The sequence below is a fragment of the Globicephala melas genome, chromosome 1 (assembly GCF_963455315.2).
Source record: "Globicephala melas chromosome 1, mGloMel1.2, whole genome shotgun sequence".
Classification (NCBI taxonomy): domain Eukaryota; kingdom Metazoa; phylum Chordata; class Mammalia; order Artiodactyla; family Delphinidae; genus Globicephala; species Globicephala melas.
In genome coordinates, this window is record NC_083314.1 from 120,344,081 (window position 1) to 120,362,365 (window position 18,285).

General features: G+C 39.7%; 1 protein-coding gene across 2 annotated transcripts in view; it reads left to right on the top strand.

Moving 5' to 3' along the window:
* Positions 1–18,285, top strand: part of USP33 (ubiquitin specific peptidase 33) — a 63,867-nt gene continuing 45,582 nt past the window's right edge. For both annotated transcript variants that reach the window (XM_030865991.2, XM_060304022.1), the window contains exon 1: positions 1–231. The gene's annotated coding sequence lies outside the window, so the exon portion shown is untranslated. The remainder of the gene's footprint in view (positions 232–18,285) is intronic.

Genomic DNA, 18,285 nt, shown 5'->3' on the forward strand with positions numbered 1-18,285 from the left:
ACGCCCTAGAAGCCGGTGGCGGTCGCGAAAACACCGGAAGGAGCTGGAGCCGTTGCGGGAAGTGGCCGGGAGGCTGGTATCCCGCAGGCTGAGCTGCGGGTCCGTTTTCCGGCCTTCCAGAAGCGACGCCGCCCCCTCCTAGGCCAGGGGAAGAAAAGCGGAGCTGGTGGGAGGTGCGGCCGCAGGCCACCGTCGGCCGCGCTGGCGGGGCCCGTGGGGAAGGCCGTGGAGGTGAGCGCGTAGCTGTTGGGAGGGGCGCGGGGTCGAAGTGCGCCTCGCCTTTAGCTAGGGATCGGTCTGTGTTTTCGCTCCCGCGCGCCGGGGCTGTGGCTGCTGCAGCGGCTTCTTTTTCTTGGTTCGGGGTGGTGGTGGGTGCGCGGGTGGGTAGAAGGCCTAGGCCCCTCCGGTGCTCTGCGCTGCAGGGATGATTGGTGGCCTCCCCAGTAGGGGCGGTGGAGGATGCGAGTCAGTCGTAGATTTGAGGAAGGGTCCCCAGGGGGCGCTCCCCTGGGAAGCGGGAGGAAGGAGGGGTGAGAAGAGTCCCGAAGCGGGCCTCCTCTCTTTTCCTCGGTCTTCGCATGCCGGCTTATCAGTCCAGCACGGTGGGCGCAGGCGACTGAAAGCCCCGCAGTGCGCTGGCTCCTGGGTTCTGGTTTCGCTTTGCGGCGTAGTTGGGGTGATCGGACCCATTCGTGCAGCCCCAGGGGTCCCGTTATTAATTGTTGTCAGCAGGAAAACCTAGGCGTCAACGTCACCGAAATTTTTCTTAGACGAATATTTAATCCTTACTGTTTCACCGGTTACTCCTTGCGGTCTGTCCATCCGCAGCTTTTGTTTGAGTCAGTTTCCATGGTGTGTGGTTTCCCAGACCGTTACTCTTACATATTTTACCTACTACAAAATGCTCTTCATTTGAATATTTACAGGGTGCAAATTGAGCTGTTGGATGACTATGGGTGTTTTGCACTCAAGTATTTTTAGGGTTTACGTCTCATATAATCAGTATAAGGCCGGGAAAATTGGGCCAGAGGGAATAACGCTGGCAGGAGCATAGGCTCTAAACTTACGATAAGGATCTCTAGACTTATTGCTTAATAGATGTATAGAATAGTAGAATTTTTTAGTTTAATCAGATTATTTTTCTTTTAAGGAAAACTTGTTTCAAAAAATAATGAGGCTGTTCTAGTTCCACTTCTGGTTGAGACAGTTGTATCATTTGGAAAGGTCTGACCAAAGCAGATAATAAGCTATTTGATTTGAACCTAATACGAATATTGTTAGTGAATTCATGCTATTAATATAAACATGGGGAAAAGTAGGAATCTTATTGAAAGACAGTGCTAATTTTAAGGAAAAGTAATAGTAATAAGTTATACTACACCGGAGGCTTTATGTTATTTAATTTACTTTGGCAGGATTAAAATAAAAAGGACAGTACAAAAGTATTGCAGGAATAAACTATTTGACCTCTTGCCATATGCAAGAGGGATAGTCTACTTAAGATTGCTTCTTATTTTTGATCTGGTTTATAGCCAGCTTTCACTTTTTTGTCTTGAGCTCTTTATAACTTACGCCTTTATAACCTATTTGTAAAAAATAACTGTGCATTTAATGACGTTAGATTGTAGTAAATAGATTATTTTAATTGTTTGAAATTCAGAGTTAAGGAGATAATTTTTACATTTATTTATTGTTAGAATTTTCAGTGACCTTTCACATATACAATCATATTTGATCCTCATGCCAGTCCTCTGAGTTAGAAATGCCAAGAAGTAAAGTCTTTTCCCATGACAGAAGCATTTCAAGATTGTGTAAGGATCAGAATTTCCCTAAAGCCTGAAATAATCTTGAAGTAACCTTTGATATAAATTGGAATTCAGCTAAGTATTGGAACACTGTGAAGTATAACATGGGACAGACTCTGGACTCTTTGCAAGGAAATGCAGTACATACGTGGTGAAAGATTTTTGGTGAGAAACATGAAATGTAGTCATTTCCCAAAAATAAAGGAATAAGTAACAGCTTTCTTTAGTGTTGTTTTTAAACTTTTTTTTAAGTCTGCATGTGATTTCAGGAGCATTTTGATAAATAGGTTAGTCCCAAGGAGTCTGAGATAAGCTCAGTTTGTTTGTCTGTAAAAAGGAGCATGAATTTTGTACTAATACTTAAGAATGCATATATAAAAATAAATGTTCTTTTCAAAAGTTACTCTAGAAGGCTATGTAGGTCAATATCTATGGGTCTATCAGGGAAAGAAAGCCCTTTGGAAAATAAAAAGAATGGAACATGGTTTCTACCCTTAAAGAATTTAAAGTCAGGCTTGTAGTCAAGTAGGGTAGGTTTTTACAGAACTGTGGTAAAATGTCTTATGACTATTACAATCAGGAATTTAGGTGAGGGAGACATTACTTGTGATTGAATCTTGATAGAGATGATATTTGAGATGAGTGAGCTTTGCAAGGTTTTCAACAGGCGAATATTGGAGAACATTTCTAAAAACAGTAGATTATTGCGTTCCTGGAAAGGTACAACTTATATTTGAGAAAGGATCAGTACAATAGTTTGGCTGATGATAAGTTATGATTTATCTAAGTTAGAAATAGGAGATGAAAAAGACAAATCACGAAGGGCTTCATTGAAGATGTTTGGTTAGAAGAGGTATGTGATCCATATGAATGCAGAATGAGCTGTAATTGGGAGATGATTGAGACCAAGAGAACACTTGGGCAGCTTTAGGTTAAGCAAGATCTTGATAGTGTCACTTTTTTTTTTTTTTCAGTACGCGGGCCTCTCACTGTTGTGGCCTCTCTCGTTGCGGAGCACAGGCTCCGGACGCGCAGGCTCAGCGGCCATGGCTCACGGGCCCAGCTGCTCCGCGGCATGTGGGATCCTCCTGGACCAGGGCATGAACTCGTGTCCCCTGCATCGGCAGGCGGACTCACAGCCGCTGCGCCACCAGGGAAGCCCCGATAGTGTCACTTTTGTGGCCCTTGTAGTTTCTCCAAAGTGCTGTCTTGTAAGCAGACCTTGAGATAACATGGGTGCAGGTGAGATGCCAGGAAGCACAAGTGAGGGAATGGGTAAAGAGTCAGGAAAGGGAAAAAAAGCCAGTGATGGGCAACTGGGGGTTAATCCTGTGGAGATTTTTGTAGAGCTGCCTTAGAATTGTCCTACTAACTGAAGGGTAGATGGGGAGTTTTTCCACCTACTCTAGTCCTCACTGATGGAGATTGTTCTTGAAATGTTTCGAGCACTTCCCATTGTCTTAGCTAGGGTTGGGCAGGCTCCTGTTGGTGGAGGTGGGAAGCTGTCAGGATACTATCTGTACCAGCTGCAAGGTGAGCTGAAGGGATGGGGGCCGGATGTCAACTGTGTCTGTTAATAGGCATTCTTATTAAATAATCAAGATGTGAAATAAAAGCCTCAATTTAGGTGGAGATCTAGAAGAAATGTGAGTTGAGAAGTGATGGATAAAAGAAGCAAGCAGTAGAATTTGGTAACTGGTAGAATATAGAAAATGAGGGATGCTAAAATGGCACTGAGGTTTGAGAGTTATGTAACTTGTGATTGAGGAGGGTTGACAGAAGGTCACTGACATTCAAATTAGTTATTTCAGGAGAATAAAGGAATTACAGTGTGTTGAAGAGTGTTGATAAAGTAGAGTGTAGGTGACCAGTCATTCAAAAGGGAAAGTAGGGTGGAGATTTGAACAGTGCTGCCACCCCTACTAGATACACAGTGTCTGACCCATACTTGATTGGGCCTTTGTTAAATTAGCCTCTAAATGCCTGGGGCTAGCGCGTCCTGAAATATGGCAGTATGGTGAAAATATGAGACTGAATGTGACATAAGAAGATTTCTTACATTTTTTAACTATTTATAAAATCCTGAAGGAGGAATTGCTAATATTTTTAGTAGAGGCATTATTTAGATGAATAAATTCTGATTCTTTTTTATAATCAACAATATTCTGGTAAAGAAAAAAATTGGCAAAATTTCTTAGAGTGGTTCTCATTTGAATATGGTGGTTGCAATTGTTTTTCCATGATTCTACATGTTCTACTTAAGTAGTTTTAATGACTGTCCCATAATGTTGATACTCTGTTAATTTAATTACCCCTCCATCTTGCTCAGAAGTGACTTAGGGTGAAAATTACCATCAGCTGGTTTGTGCTTCATTATATTCATTGATTCTTGTTCTCCATTTCTCTTCCTCTTGCTTCCTCCCTCTTCTCTCTTCCCCCACTGCCTAGTGTTTGTCACAATTATTTCAACTAGATAAGGCTACAGTTGACTATACTTTGCTGTTATTGGACAGATTTTTTTTCTTTGTAGGAAATGCTGATTAATGTTTACATATCTTGATTAAGGAATTTTATTTAAAGCGAGGTTGCCGGGTTGGAGCTATGCTTTTGGGTGGTTTATTGTGGCAGTGTTAAGAATAGGTTCTAGAACAGCTAGATTGCAGGTAGAGCAATCAATTAGGAGATTATATAGTTCTCTTAATAGACTCAGTAAGCCTCTCATTAATTAGACTGTTAAGGGTCAAAGGGACAGATGTTTTTAAGAAAAGGGAAATTAGAAGATTAGTACTAAATTTCTTTTTCTTTGTTATGATTTGAACGAAAATTAAGAACGATTAGGGGAAGAGTTATAGGACTGTAAGATCTGTGTGAAGATTTTAAGGAGTTTGTGTTTGCTAGAATATTTGTTTAAAGGACAAGAAACACAGTTCTTAAAAATGCTCATCAGGGGACTTCCCTGGTGGCACATTGTTTAAGAATCTGCTTGCCAATGCAGGGGACACGGGTTTAAGCCCTGGTCGGGGAAGCTCACATGCCGTGGAGCAACTAAGCCTGTGTACCACAACTACTGAGCCCGTGTGCCACAACTACTGAAGCCTGCGCGCCTAGAGCCCATGATCCGCAACAAAAGAAGCCACCGCAATGAGAAGGCCGTGCACCACAACGAAGAGTATCAAGTAGAGAAAGCCCGCGCACAGCAACGAAGACCCAACACAGCCATAAATAAATAAATAAATTTAAAATAAAACAGTGCTCATCAGGGGACTTCCCTGGTGGTGCAGTGGATAAGACTCCACGTCTTATCCACTGGGGGCCCGGGTTCGATCCCTGGTAAGGGAACTAGATCCCACATGTGTGCTGCAACTAAGAGTTCGCATGCCACAACTAAGGAGCCCATGAGCCACAACTTAAGACCCGGCACAACCAAACAAATAAATATATTTTTTTAAAAAGTGCTCATCAGCATATTTTATAGATTAAAAGTCTCCACGGACTCTTATTATGGATTGATTTAGAATAAAATAAACTTTTCTGCCTATTGTACTCTTTGCTGATATTAATACTTCTATTGTCAATGTTTTTGGCTTGCTTTTGTTGTATAGTAATTTTCTTCTATGGTAAATATGGAAAAATAAGCTGTAAGGTTATTATAATGTTGCATTTTTACAATTAAAATAATTTTGAAACCTAGTATTTAAAATAGTACAGTTGGGCTTCCCTGGTGGCACAGTGGTTAAGAATCCACCTGCCAGTGCAGGGGACATGGGTTCGAGCTCTGGTCCAGGAAGATCCCACATGCTGCGGAGCAACTAAGCCTGTGTGCCACAGCTACTGAGCCTGCGCTCTAGAGCCTGCAAACCGCAATTACTGAGTCCACATGCCACAACTACTGAAGCCTGCCCACCTAGAGCCCGTGCTCCGCAACAAGAGAAGGTACCGCAATGAGAAGCACATGCACTGCAACGAAGAGCAGCCCCCACTTGCCTCAACTAGAAGAAAGCCTCACACAGCAACAAAGACCCAACACAGCTAAAAATAATAAATAAAATTAAAAATAAAATAAAATAGTACAGTTGGGGGCTTCCAGGGTGGTGTAGTGGTTAAGAATCCTCCTACCAATGCAGGGGACATGGGTTCGATCCTTGGTCCGGGAAGATCCCACGTGCCCCGGAACAACCAAGCCTGTGCACCACAACTACTGAGCCTTGCGCTCTAGTGCCTGTGAGCCACAACTACTGAAGCCCACGCGCCTAGAGCCCGTGCTCCACAACAAGAGAAGCCACCACAATGAGAAGCCCGCGCACTGCAACAAAGAGTAGCCCCCGCTCGCTGCAACTAGAGAAATCCCAGGCAGAACAACAAAGACCCAATGCAGCCAAAAATAAATAATTATTTTTTAAAAAACAGTTTAAAAAAGTAAAAGATAAAATAGTACAGTTGGACTAGTCAGATTAGTTGTAGTAATGGAACAGTTGTATAGGTTGAAACTACTGACAGACAAATCAGTTTTTCTGCAGTCAGAGAATCTTAGAATTGACTTTAGGGCAAAATGCTGTCCTTTGAAACACCTGACAGTTGGTCTTCCAGCCTCTGTGTGTAACAATGATGGGGAACATCCTACTTCCCAAGGTTCCACCTTCCATTTTTATATAACTCTAATTGTTGAAAATCTTCACCATTGACTGGAGTTGCTATTTCTAAATTTCTCAAGTTACGTAAAAAAGAAAAGATCTCTCTTACTTTGGTCATAATGTCCAAATAATTGGAATGCATGTATCAAGTCCTCCAACTTTTTTTTTTTTTTTTGGCTGCTTGGAGCGACTTACGGGATTGTAGTCCCCCAGCCTAGGGCCTGGGCAGTGAAAGTGCCGAGTCCTAACCACTGGACCGCCAGGGAACTCCCCTCAAGTCCTCCAACTTTTGCCTTCCGCTGTCTAAACATAACATCCATACTTTCAATTTTTGCTTATAATAGTTAACATTTATTGAGTGCTTACTCTCACTCTGTTCGAAGTAATTTATATATGTTAACAAATGTGTTATATAACACCCCCCCAACTCCACGAGGTAGATTTTTGTAATTATCTCAATTTTATAGATGAGGGAACTCAGGCACAGAGAAGTGACTTAACCCTGGTCACAAACCTAGGACATAGTGGAGCTTGGATTTGAACCCAGGTAGCCTTGCTCCGGAAACTTTACTTTTAGCCATAGTGTTGTCTTTATGAGGATACAGTTTTCAAATTATTTAAGACTGTCTATGGAAGGCATTTGTATTCTCTAGCTTTTAACGTTCTTCATAAATAAAACGTTCACTAAATAATCTACTTAGTTTATGAGTACAATAAGACTGGCTTCTCTTTTTATTGTGAAACCTATTCTGTTGATAAATTGAGTGAGAACTGCACTGTTGTTTCCTTCGTCTTTTAGCATCTAGAATCTAAATACCTGAAACCCTTTTTTTGGCCTTACTTTAGACAGTAGACTCTTTTTTTTTTAATTAATTAATTTATTTATTTATTTTTGGGTGTGTTGGGTCTTCGTTTCTGTGCGAGGGCTTTCTTTAGTTGCGGCGAGCAGGGGCCACTCTTCAACGGGGTACGTGGGCCTCTCACTATCGTGGCCTCTCTTGTTGCGGAGCACAGGCTCCAGACGCGCAGGCTCAGTAGTTGTGGCTCACGGGCCCAGTCGCTCCGCGGCATGTGGGGTCCTCCCAGACCAGGGCTCGAATCCGTGTCCCCTGCATTGGCAGGCAGATTCTCAACCCCTGTGCCACCAGGGAAGCCCCTGACAGTAGACTCTTTTAATGCCAATATAGAATACTATATCCATCCTTGTTAATCTTAGCTCATTTTTCTAAATAAAATGTCATTTCTTTAATTATTTTTATAATTTTATAATTAGATTTAACTAGCCTGTCTTCTGTGTCTTTATCCAGATTTTTGTTAAGAATTTTGAACAGTTCTGCCATCTGCTAATACAGAGTTTCTTCTGGATTCATATTAATCTTCTGTGTAACTAATAAATTAGCAACCAGTTCTCATGACAAGTTTTTTTGTCACAGTCGCTTGATTCTGATTCTTTATAAATAGCTTTACTTTTTGGAATAGACTAGATAATGGAATACAGGCAGTTTTTCAATATTAAAAGGTTCTCCTTAGGTTACCAACTATGTCTTGATGTGTAACAAATATTAATAACACTGGTCCCTATGCTTTTCCTGTATTAAAACTTGAATGTCTGCTATTCTTTTATTAGGATGACTGGGTCAGAATTTGGGGCCTGAAGATTTGGGGATTGTACTGCTAAAAAGTAATATCTTCCCCACCTCCTTAAAAGTAATATCTTCAGAAGCAGTTTTGAATCTACAGATGGGCACTTGAGCCCCTGCCAAAGCTGTACATCATACAGCATGATGCTGTCATTTCAACCTGGAAGATTTTTCAGTTGTTATTACCATCATTATTGCTGAGGAGATTTCAAATTGTCCAGATAGGGTAGATAGAGGGAAAAGTTGTCTGATAAAAGATTGCAAAGGTCAGGACAAATTGAGGTCAAATTATGGAAAGCCTTAATTTCCATGCACAGTTTGATATCTTTTGCTCTCTAGTAATTCCCAACCTGTGATCCCCAAGCTTCCAGAGGAGTCTTAGAGTTTTGTAGGTTAATAGTTTTGTAGATTTGTATATTTTGGAGATTAAACCCTTGTTGGTTTCTTCACTTGCATATATTTTCTTCCATTCTGAGGGTTGGCTTTTTGTTTTGTTTATGGTTTCCTTTGCTGTGCAAAAGCTTTTAAGTTTAATTAGATCCCATTTGTTTATTTTTGTTTTAATTTTCATTACTCTAGGAAGTGGATCAAAAAAGATCTTGTTGCAGTTTATGTCAAAGAGTGTTCTGCCTATGTTTTCCTGTAAGAGTTTTATAGTGCCTGGCCTTACATTTAGGTCTTTGATCCATTTTAAGTTTATTTTTGTGTATGATGTTTGAGAGTGTTCTAATTTCATTCTTTTACATGTAGCTGTCCAGTTTTCCCAGCATCGCTTATTGAAGAGACTGTCTTTTCTCCATTGTATATTCTTACCTCCTTTGTCATAGATTAGGTGACAATAGGTGCGTGGGTTTATCTCTGGGCTTTTTACCCTGTTCCGTTGATCTGTATTTCTGTTTTTGTGCCAGTACCATACTCTCTCGATTACTGTAGCTTTGTAGTATAGTCTGAAGTCAGGGAGCCTGATTCCTCCAGTTCCATTTTTCTTTCTCAAGATTGCTTTGGCCATTTGGGGTCTTTTGTGTTTCCATACACATTGTAAAATGTTTTGTTCTAATTCTATGAAAAAATGCCATTGGTAATTTGATGGGGATTGCATTGAATCTGTAGATCGCTTTGGGTAGTATAGTCATTTTCATAGTATTGATTGTTCTGATCCAAGAACATCGTATATCTCTCCATCTGTTTGTTCATCTTTGATTTTTTTCATCAGTATCTTATAGTTTTCTTTTGTAAAAAATAAATTTATTTATTTTTATGTATTTGGCTGTGTCGGGTCTTAGTTCCAGCGTGCAGAATCTTTGTTGCGGCATGTGGGATCTGTCGTTTCAGTGAGCAGGCTTCTCTCTAGTTGTGGTGTGAGGGCTCTTGAGCGTGGGGGCTCAGTAGTTGCGGCACGCGGGCTCTCTAGTTGTGGTGCACAGGCTCCAGAGCATGCAGGCTTAGTTGCCCCATGACATGTGTGATCTTACTTCCGCAACCAGAGATTGAACCCGTGTCCCCTGCATTGGAAGGCGGATTCTTAACCACTGGACCACCAGGGAAATCCCAGTATCTTATAGCTTTCTGAGTACAGGTCTTTGGCCTCCTTAGGTAGGTTTATTCATAGGTGTTTTATTCTTTTTGTTGTGATGGTAAATGGGACTATTTCCTTAATTTCTCTTTCTGATCTTTTGTTGTTAGTGTATAGGAATGCAAGAGATTTCTGTGTATTAATTTTGTATCCTGCAAGTTTACCAAATTCATTGATTAGCTCTAGTAGTTTTCTAGTAGCATCTTTAGGATTTTCTGTGTATAGAATCATGTTATCTGCAAATTAATTCTCATTAAGCTGTTTAAATACCAGAACATTAATAGCAGAATGGAGAGAACTGATCTTTCTCTAGTCCCCCTTTCTTCTTTGCTGTGAGGCAACATTCTGAGTACATAACCTTCAAAACTGTATTTTTATCCTTTTACAGTGGATATGTACATACAGATACAACGTGCTATTATGCATGTTTTGTTTTGGGGCTTTGTTTTTTTTGAACATTGTTTTCTTACTTTTTTTGTTTTTTTTTTTATTTTAACTGAAGTATAGTTAATTTACAATGTTGTATTAGTTTCCGGTGTACGGCAGAGTGATTCTGTTGTACATATATATATTTTTCACATTTTTTTCCATTATAGTTTATTACAGGATAATTAAATATAGTTCCCTCTGCTATACAGTAGGACCTTGTTTACCTGTTTTATATATAGTAGTTTGTATCTGATAATCCCAAACTCCTAATGTATTCTTCCCTCAGGTTTTAAATTTTTACTTCAGTGGTATCATAGAGAATGTATTATTTTGCATCTTCCTTTTTTTCTATTCAACATTATGTCCTTTAGATCTACTCATGTTGATAAATTATCCATCCAGTTCATGAAGTTAAACTGATGTGTAGTGTTCAGTCATGAATATATATACATATATATGTATATATATGTATATGTATATATATATCCAACCTTGAATTGATGCACTTAAAACATTTTACAGTCAAAAGTGAGATAACATACTGTCTAGAAAGCAGTGAGAAGAACATTTCCATCCCATTGGCAAACATTGGTGTTAAGAAGAAAATGTATAGTTTAAATACTTTTATTATTAAGTAAATAAAACTAAGAGAATTCAGTTCCCATATTTAGGGATTAAGAAAATAAAACAGAAACCAAATAGGACATGGGGATTAAAGATAAAACTGTAATTAATGAAAGTGGAAACAACAAAACAAAAATAGTGGGAAGGATAAATCCCAAAGCTGGTTCTTTGCAAGGACTGATGAATTAGATAAACCTCATATAGAAGAGAAGAAAATGGAGTAAAAATATGCAATATTAGGAATGAGGAAGGTGACATCATAGATACCCAGGTATAGGAGAGGTTAACGGAATTTTATGCAAACCTTCTTGAGAATACTACATGTTATGCCATGATGCCAAAGTTGAAAGTCAAGATTAATGGATAATTTTTTTTTTTGTGTGTGTGGTACGCGGGCCTCTCACTGTTGTGGCCTCTCCCACTGCAGAGCACAGGCTCCGGACGCGCAGGCTCAGCGGCCATGGCTCATGGGCCCAGCCGCTCTGCGGCACGTGGGATCTTCCCGGACTGGGGCACGAACCCATGTCCCCTGCATCGGCAGGCGGACTCTCAACCACTGCGCCACCAGGGAAGCCCTAATGGATAATTTTATACCAAAATATAAATTAATAAAATTGACCCAAGAAGCAGAAAAGTTGAATTGACCAGTTCTTGCTCAAGGATTGAAAAGATCATTGAAGATCTGTCCTTGAAAGAGACAGCATAACAGATGGTTTCACAGCTGACTTTTATTTAGTTTATAAACAACATATAGTTTTTTTAAAAAACTGTATTGTATGTTATTAAAGATGCAAAGCTACTCAGTGCATTCTGTGAAGTACACATATTGGGTTAGCCAAAAAGTTCGTATGGGTTTCTCCATAAGATGTTACAAATTTTTGGCCAGCCCGATACTTTTATCCCTGATTAAAATGCTATCAAAAAAGGTCAATCTCACTTACATCTAGAAATGCAAAATTTCTAAATACAATATTAGCCAATAGAATCTAGATATGAAATAACGGACTAATAGTACATTTTGACCCAGTAGGGTGTATTACATCAGTGCAAGGATCCTTAGTATCAAGTCTGTTAATATAATAGATAATATCAACAAATGAAACAAGGAGTCTAGGAAGCCATCAGTAGCTGCTGAAAAGACATTTAAAAAAAAAATCTTTATTGGAGTATAATTGCTTTACAATGTTGTGTTAGTTTCTGCTGTATAACAAAGTGAATCAGCTATATGCATATGTATATCCCCATATCTCCTCCCTCTTGAGTCTCCCTCCCACCCTCCTTATCCCACCCCTGTAGGTGGTCACAAAGCACCAAGCTGATCTCCCTGTGCTATGCAGCTGCTTCCCACTAGGTATCTATTTTACATTTGGTAGTGTATATATGTCAGTGTTACTCTTTCACTTCATCCCACCTTCCCTTTCCCCATGTCCGCAAGTCCATTCTCCACATCTGTGTCTTTATTCCTGTCCTGCCCATAGGTTCATGAGAACCTTTTTTTTTTTTTTTTAAGATTCCATATATATGTGTTAGCATGTGGTATTTGTTTTTCTCTTTCTGGCTTACTTCAGTCTGTATGACAGACTCTAGGTCCATCCACTTCACTACAAGTAACTCAATTTCGTTTCTTTTTATGGCTGAGTAATATTCCATTGTATATATGTGCCCCATCTTCTTTATCCATTCATCTGTCAATGGACACTTAGGTTGCTTCCATGTGCTGGCTATTGTAAATAGTGCTACAGTGAACATTGTGTTACATGACTCTTTTTGAATTATGGTTTTCTCAGTGTATATGTTTGGGATTGTTGGGTTATGTAGTAGTTCTATTTTTAGTTTTCTAAGGAACCTCCATACTGTTCTTCATAGAGGCTGTGTCAATTTACATTCCCACCAACAGTGCAAGAGGGTTCCTTTTTCTCCACACCCTCTCCAGCATTTGTTTTTTGTAGACCTTGTGATAATGGCCATTCTGACCAGTGTGAGGTGATACCTCATTGTAGTTGTGATTTGCCTTTCTCTAATGATTAGTGATGTTGAGCATCTTTTTTTTTTTTTTTCTGTACGCGGGCCTCTCACTGCCGTGGCCTCTCCTGTTGCAGAGCACAGGCTCCGGACGCGCAGGCTCAGCGGCCATGGCTCACAGGCCCAGGTGCTCCGTGGCATGTGGGATCTTCCCGGATGCGGGCACGAACCCGTGTCCCCTGCATCAGCAGGCAGACTCTCAACAACTGCGCCACCAGGGAAGCCCGAGCATCTTTTCATGTGTTTGTTGGCAATCTGTATACTTTTTTTGGAGAAATGTCTGTTTAGGTCTTCTGCCCATTTTTGAATTGGGTTTTTTGATACTAAGCTGAATGAGCTGCTTGTATATTTTGGAGATTAATCCTTTGTCAGTTGCTTCGTTTGCAACTATTTTGTCCCATTCTGAGGGTTGTCTTTTTGTCTTGTTTATTTTTTGTCTCCTTTGCTGTGCAAAACCTGTTAAGTTTCATTAGGTCCCATTTGTTTATTTTTGCTTTTATTTCCATTTCTCTAGGCGGTGGGTCAAAAAGGATCTTGCTGTGACTTATGTCATAGAGTGTTCTGCCTGTGTTTTCCTCTAAGAATTGTATAGTGTCTGGTCTTACATTTAGGTCTTTAATCCATTTTGTGTTTATTTTTGTGTATGGTGTTAGGAAGTGTTCTAGTTTCATTCTTTTACATGTAGCTGTCCAATTTGCCCAGCACCACTTATTGAAGGGACTGTCTTTTCTCCATTTTATACTCTTGCCTCCTTTATCAAAGATAAGGTGACCATATGTGCGTGGGTTTATCTCTGGGCTTTCTATTCTGTTCCATTGATCTATGTTCCTGTTTTTTGTGGCAGTACCATACTGTCTTGATTACTGTAGCTTTGTAGTATAGTCTGAAGTCAGGGAGCCTGATTCCTCCAGCTCTGTTACTCTTTCTCAAGATTGCTTTGGCTATTCGGGGTCTTTTGTGTTTCCATACAAATTGTGAAATTTTTTGTTCTAGTTCTGTGAAAAATGCCATTGGTAGTTTGATAGGGATTGCACTGAATCTGTAGATTGCTTTGGGTAGTCCAGTCACTTTTACAATGTTGATTCTTCCAATCCAAGAATGTGGCATATCTCTCCATTTGTTTGTATCATCTTTAATTTCTTTCATCAGCATCATAGTTTTCTGTGTACAGGTCTTTTATCTCCTTAGGTAGGTTTATTCCTAGGTGTTTTAGTCTTTCTGTTGCAGTGGTAAATGGGAGTGTTTCCTTAATTTCTCTTTCAGATTTTTCATCATTAGTGTATAGGCATGCAAGAGATTTCTGTTCATTAATCTTGTATCCTGGTACTTTACCAGATTCATTGATTAGCTCTAGTAGTTTTCTGGTAGCATAGGATTTTCTATGTATAGTATCATGTCATCTGCAAACAGTGAAAGCTTTACTTCTTCTTTTCTCATTTGGATTCCTTTTATTTCGTTTTCTTCTCTGATTGCTGTGGGTAAAACTTCCAAAATATGTTGAATAATAGTGGTGAGAGTGGGCAACTTTGTCTTGTTCCTGATCGTAGAGGAAATGGTTTCAGTTTTTCACCATTGAGAACAATGTTGGCTCTGGGTTTGTCATATATGGCCTTTATTATGTTGCGGTAAGTTCCCTCTATGCCTACTTTCTGGAGTGTTTTTATCATAAATGGGTGTTGAATTTTGTGGAAAGCTTTTTCCGCATTTACTGAGATGATCATATGGTTTTTATTTTTCAGTTTGTTAGTATGGTGTATCACATTGTTTGATTTGCATATATTGAAGAGTCCTTGCATTCCTGGGATAAACCCCACTTGATCGTGGTGTATGATCCTTTTAATGTGTTGTTTGATTCTGTTTGCTAGTATTTTGTTGAGGATTTTTGCATTTATGTTCATCAGAGATATTGGCTTGCAGTTTTCTTTTTTTGTGACATCTTTTTCTGGTTTAGGTATCAGGGTGATGGTGGCCTCATAGAATGAGTTTGGGAGTGTTCCTCCCTCTGCTATATTTTGGAAGAGTTTGAGAAGGATAGGTGTTAGCTCTTTTCTAAATGTTTGATAGAATTCGCCTGTGAAGCCATCTGGCTCTGGGCTTTTGTTCGTTGGAAGATTTTCAATCACAGTTTCAGTTTCAGTGCTTGTGAGTCGTCTGTTTATATTTTCTGTTCCTTCTTGGTTCAGTCTCAGAAGGTTGTGCTTTTCTAAGAATTTGTCCATTTCTTCCAGGTTGCCCATTTTATTGGCGTATAGTTGCTTGTAGCAATCTCTCATGATCCTTTGTGTTTCTGCAGTGTCTATTGTTACTTCTCATTTTTCATTTCTAATTCTGTTGATTTGAGTCTTCTCCCTTTTTTTCTTGATGTGTCTGGCTAGTCAATTTTGTTTATCTTCTCAAAGAACCAGATTTTAGTTTTATTGATCTTTGCTATTGTTTCCTTCATTTCTTTTTCACTTATTTCTGATCTGATCTTTATGATTTCTTTCGTTCTGCTAACTTTGAGGGGGGGTTTTGCTTCTTTTTTCTTTAATTGCTTTAGGTGTATGTTTAGGTTGTTTATTTGAGATTTTTTTTTGTTTCTTGTAGGATTGTATTGCTTTTAACTTCTCTCTTAGAACTGCTTTTGCTGCATCCCATAGGTTTTGGGTCATCATTGTTTTCATTGTCATTTGTTTCTAGGTATTATTTGATTTCCTCTTTGATTTCCTCAGTGATCTCTTGGTTATTTAGTGACGTATTATTTAGACTCCATGTTTTTGTATTTTTTACAGTTGTTTTCCTGTAATTGATATCTATTCTCATAGTGTTGTGATCAGAAAGGATACTTGATATGATTTCAGGTTTCTAAAATTTACCAAGGCTTGATTTGTGACCCAAGATATGGTCTATCCTGGAGAATGTTCCAAGCGCAGTAGAGAAGAAAGTGTATTGTGTTGTTTTTGGATGGAATGTCCTACAAATATCAGTTAAGTCCATCTTGTTTAATGTGTCATTTAAAGTTTTTGTTCCTTATTTATTTTCATTTTGGATGATCTGTGCATTGGTGAAAGTGGGATATTAAAGTCCCCTACTATGATTGTGTTACTATTTCCTCTTTTATGGCTGTTAGCATTTGCCTTACGTATTGAAATTCTCTTATATTGGGTGCATAAATATTTACAATTGTTATATCTTCTTGGATTCATCCCTTGATCATTTTGTAGTGTCCTTCATTGTCTCTTTTAATAGTTTTATTTAAAGTCTATTTTGTCTGATACAAGAATTGCTACTCCAGCTTTCTTTTGATTTCCATTTGCCTGGAATATCTTTTTCCATCCCCTCACTTTCAGTCTGTATGTGTCCCTAGGTCTGAAGTGGGTCTCTTGTAGACAGCAGATATATGGGTCTTGTTTTTGTATCTGTTCAGCCAGTATATGTGTTTTGGTTGGAGCATTTATCCATTTACCTTTAATGGAATCATCAATATGTATGTTCCTATTACCATTTTCTTCATTATTTTGGGTTTGTTTTTGTAGGTCTTTTCCTTCTCTTGTGTTTCCTTCCTAGAGAAGTTCCTTTAGCATTTGTTGTAAAGTTGGTTTGGTGGTGCTGATTTCTCTTAACTTTTGCTTATCTGTAAGCGTTTTAATTTCTCCATTGAATTTGAATAAGATCCTTGCTGACTAGAGTATTCTTTGTTGTAGGTTTTTCCCTTTCATCACTTTGAATATGTCCTGCCACTCCCTTCTGGCTTGCAGAGTTTCTTCTGAATGATCATCTGTTAACCTTATGGGGATTCCCTTGGTTATTTGCTGCTTTTCTCTTGCTGCTTTTAATATTTTTTTTGTAGTTAATTTTTGATAGTTTGATTAATATGTGTCTCAGAGTGTCTCTCTTTGGGTTCATCCTATATGGGACTCTCTGTGGTTCCTGCACTTGATTGACTATTTCCTTTCCCATGTTAGGGAAGTGTTCGACTGTAATCTCTTCAGATATTTTCTCAGTCCCTTTCTTTTTCTCTTCTTCTTCTGGGACCCCTAAAATTGAATGTTGGTGCGTTTAATGTTGTCCCAGACGTCTCTGAGACTGTCCTCGATTCTTTTCATCCTTTTTTCTTTATTTTCCTCCCTAGTAGTTATTTCCACCATTTTATCTTCCAGGTCAGTTATCTGTTCTTCTGCCCTGTTATTCTGCTATTGATTCCTTCTACAGTATTTTTAATGTCAGTAATTCTGTTGTTAATCAGTGTTTGTTTCCTCTTTAGTTCTTCTAGAACCTTGTTAAATATTTCTTGTGTTTTCTCCATTGTGTTTCTGAGATTTTGGATCATCTTTACTATTATTACTCTGAATTCTTTTTCAGGTAGGTTGCCTATTTCGTCTTCATTTATTTGGTCTTGTAGGTTTTTACCTTGCTCCTTCATCTGTAACATATATATATATATATTTTTTAAATTAAATTAAATTTATTTATTTATTTTTGGCTGTGTTGAGTCTTCGTTTCTGTGCGAGGGCTTTCTCTAGTTGCGGCGAGCAGGGGCCACTCTTCATCGCGGTGGGCAGGCCTCTCACTGTCGTGGCCTCTCTTGTTGTGGAGCACAAGCTCCAGACGTGCAGGCTCAGTAGTTGTGGCTCACAGGCTTAGTTGCTCCATGGTATGTGGGATCTTCCCAGACCAGGGCTTGAACCCGTGTCCCCTGCATTGGCAGGCACATTCTCAACCACTGCACCACCAGGGAAGCCCTGTAACATATTTTTTTGTCGTTTCTTTTTTCTTTCTTTTTTTTTTTTTTTTTGATGGATGGATGGTGCTGTATTCCTGTCTTACTGGTTGTTTGGCCTGAGACATCCAGCAATAGAGTTTGGAGGCAGTTGGTTAGAGCTGGGTCTTGGTGCTGAGATGAGGACCTCTGGGGGGGGCCTCACTCTGGTTAATATTCCCTGGGGTCTGAAGTTCTCTGTTAGTCCAGGGCGTTCGACTTGGAACTCCCACCATGGGAGCTTGGGCCCGACCTCCAGCCTGGGAATTGAGATCCCGCAAGATGGTCGCTGGGGGTTCCTCCCGTCCCCTTAGGTCTCCGTGGTCCCCCACCAGTGCCTGGTAGGTGCCCTAATTGTGAGGAGATGTGAATTCCACGTCCTCCTAGTACACCATCTTGACTCCGCCGTGAAAAGACATTCGATAGAGTTCATTAATACCATTTCTAACTAATATAATAATATAAATCAACTATACTTCAGTTTTTAAAATTAATTTATTTTATTTTTGACTGCATTGGGTCTTTGTTTTTCTAGTGGCCAGCGGTGGCAACTCTTCATTGTGGTGCGCGGGCTTTTCATTTCAGTGGCTTCTCTTGTTGCAGAGCACAGGCTCTAGGCACGCGGGCTTCAGTAGTTGCAGCACGGGGGTTCAGTAGTTGTGGCTCTCAGGTTCTAGAGCACAGGGTCTGTAGTTGTGGCACATGGGCTTAGTTGCTCTATGGCATGTGGGATCTTCCCGGAGCAGGGGCTTGAAGCTGTGTCCCCTGCATTGGCAGGCAGATTCTTAACCAGTGTGCCACCAAGGAAGTCCCTGTACTTCAA